General features: G+C 39.3%; 1 protein-coding gene across 2 annotated transcripts in view; it reads left to right on the top strand.

The window, feature by feature from the left end:
* The window catches only part of MCRS1 (microspherule protein 1), a 554,896-nt gene that overhangs the window by 41,344 nt on the left and 510,908 nt on the right, over positions 1 to 2,644 (top strand). The window lies entirely within an intron of this gene.

The following is a 2,644-nucleotide window of genomic DNA, read 5'->3' as shown; positions in this document are numbered from 1 at the left end:
TCTGATGGGAAGATCTGCTATCAAGACTTCGTCAATTTGGTAAGCTGTCTTGAGTCCCTATATTGGGAGAGAGGTGGGAAATAAATAAATAAATAAATAAATAAAAGTTGTTGTTGTTGTTGTTATTTATACCCCGTTCCTCAGACAAAAGGCTATCAGAGCGGCTTAGACATTTCCCTGCCCTCAGGCTTACAATCTAAAAAGACAAGACAAAAAAGGAGAAGGGAATGGCAGTGGGGAAGGGGAAAAGTCCAGCAGATCTTTTCTCCCTCTGAGGCCATGTCAGATGGACTGGAGGGAGGGCCCTTCTTCTTACGCTGATTAGGCTCGATGGAGCTGGCCTGTCCTTCTCTCCCTGTAGATGATGGTGGATGCAGGGGAAGGCTCTTCTTTCAGGCAAGCCCTGATGGAACTGGGTTGCCTTTCTCTCCCTGTGGATGATGGTGGATGGAGGGGAGGGTAGTAGTAGTTGTTGTTGCTGTTTTCAGAAGACAGGTTTTGCTCCAGATTTTTGTAGTTCCTTGGTCCAGAAGGGGATCAACCCTGACATAAAGAACCCATTATGAGTGAAGTAGTAAGGGCTATTTTAATCTGAAAGTTTTTTTTTCCTCCAAAACTAAACACTTCTTTCACCCTACCACTTTAAATGGTCTGTTTTAACATCTGTGGGCCCAAGGCCTGGTTTTTAGTTTACTTGTGACAGACGTGTGGGTATATTTGGTTAATTGTTTGAACTGATTTGTAGTTCAGAATGTCTTGCCAAGTGGTTTTAATTTCAGAGAAATATAATTGCCATAAATGCCAGGTAAGGGTTTTGTCTTTTTAAGTTGCCTTCAAAAACTTTGGAGACTTCAGGATTTTCCAGGTCTTGGAAATAAGAATTTTTGGGACACAACTCCTAAAACTCCTGCCAGCAGTGGCTGTATTGGCTGACAGATTTGGGGAGTTGAAATCTAGATAGATAGATAGATAGATAGAGATACACACACACACACAATATATATATATATATATATATATATATAAAATTTTCACTGTGTGTCTGTGTGTACATGCTTGCTTGCCAGGTAGTGATGAGAATCCTAACTTATCTTGTGAAGTTGAAGGCTTTCACAGCCGGTGTCCATAGTTTCCTGTGGGTTTTCTGTCCTACGTGGCCATGTTCTGGAAGAATGTTTCGTTTGCATATGTGGCTGGCATCTTCAGAGGGTGACTAACTTACCTTGTTTTCACATACTAGAACAAGAAATTGCTAGATTTTTCTCTGTGAAAGTCAAGGTACTTTCTGACAGTTTGAGTGACAGCTTTTTCAATTGTGGGAATGATTTTTCTGCAAATCACCTGCATTGTGCAAATTATAAGACAAAACTGTGATCGCAATAGCAGCTGCCTTGTTGTATGGGCTTTTACATTTAAAAGCATTAGATGTGTTGTTTGCATACTTTTGACCCATCATCTTGGCTTTTTGTGTTTGGCTGTGTGCATACTTCTCTCTCTCTCTCTCTCTCTGTGTATATACATGCACTTTACTTCATAGAGGGAAAAGACCTAATTTTGTACTGAGCTGTTATGCAAAAACTGTGAAAGTCTCAACAAAAAGGTAGTTGTTATCTTGTTCTCACACTGGAGGAGAGAAATGCCAGTGTTAACAAAATTCTTAATGGAGTTTTTAATTGAGAATGTGTAATTTAGTGACATTGCTTCATATTCTTAACACCAAAAGGCATGCTTGTGTACTTAGAGATGTATTTGCCAGCATATGCACTTACAGAACCATTCTTATGTTAATGCATATGTACTATGTTTATATTTCGGTTTTGCTTTAGAAACCACACAAAATCATAGGTGAGGCTCCCAACAATTTCCCAAAGTGTATAAATTTAAATACAAGAGAACTTGGACCTTAGTCTTTATGACCCAAAATTTATTTATGATCAATCAAGTCTTAGGATCCCAACACTACCGGCTGCTGGGGTTGTTGTACATATTTCTAGAAGGAAAAGGTGGAAGGTGGGAAGAAAGAAGAAAGTTGCACATGATTAAAACAAACAAAGATAGTCTAATGCTGTAGGTTGAAGTGAAAGCTCCATTCTGAGTATGAAGAGCTTGGCTGTTTAAGGCAGCCTCCACGATAGTAAAGAATACATCTGCTCAGGTTGTGCTTTTAATACAGGAAAAAGGGGTAGAGAAAACAAGAATAAAAAATGCAGTAAACATTGTCAAGATGAGGGGGACGACATACTTTTGGGTCAGTTGCATGTCCATATATTCAGTTTAGGAACTTGACTGACTCATAAAGTAAACTTTCATAAGACATGGTATTTTAACTCAAATTTCTTACAATTTGCTTTTTAAAATTTGGATACTACCACGGTCTGCCATCATTTCCAAACAGGGCTGAATTCTTTGTGCACAGAAAAATTATTTTACTTCCTTTTTCAGCTACTGGGTTTTGGTTTTGCTTCATTTGCTTGCAAATAATATTGCACTTGATGTAATGTAAATACATGTATGCCCTGCCGTTGTCAGAGGCCCTTATCAGATGAGTGTGGAACTGGGGGTCTTCTGCACTGGGCGATTCGAATTCGCGTTATTTCGCAAAGTACTGTCATACCTGGGAGTCCTTCCGCATTGGCAGGATTCA

The sequence above is a fragment of the Sceloporus undulatus genome, chromosome 2 (genome assembly GCF_019175285.1).
Source record: "Sceloporus undulatus isolate JIND9_A2432 ecotype Alabama chromosome 2, SceUnd_v1.1, whole genome shotgun sequence".
NCBI lineage: Eukaryota > Metazoa > Chordata > Lepidosauria > Squamata > Phrynosomatidae > Sceloporus > Sceloporus undulatus.
Note: the sequence above shows the minus strand (reverse complement) of the source record. Positions and strands in the feature narration are given on the sequence as shown.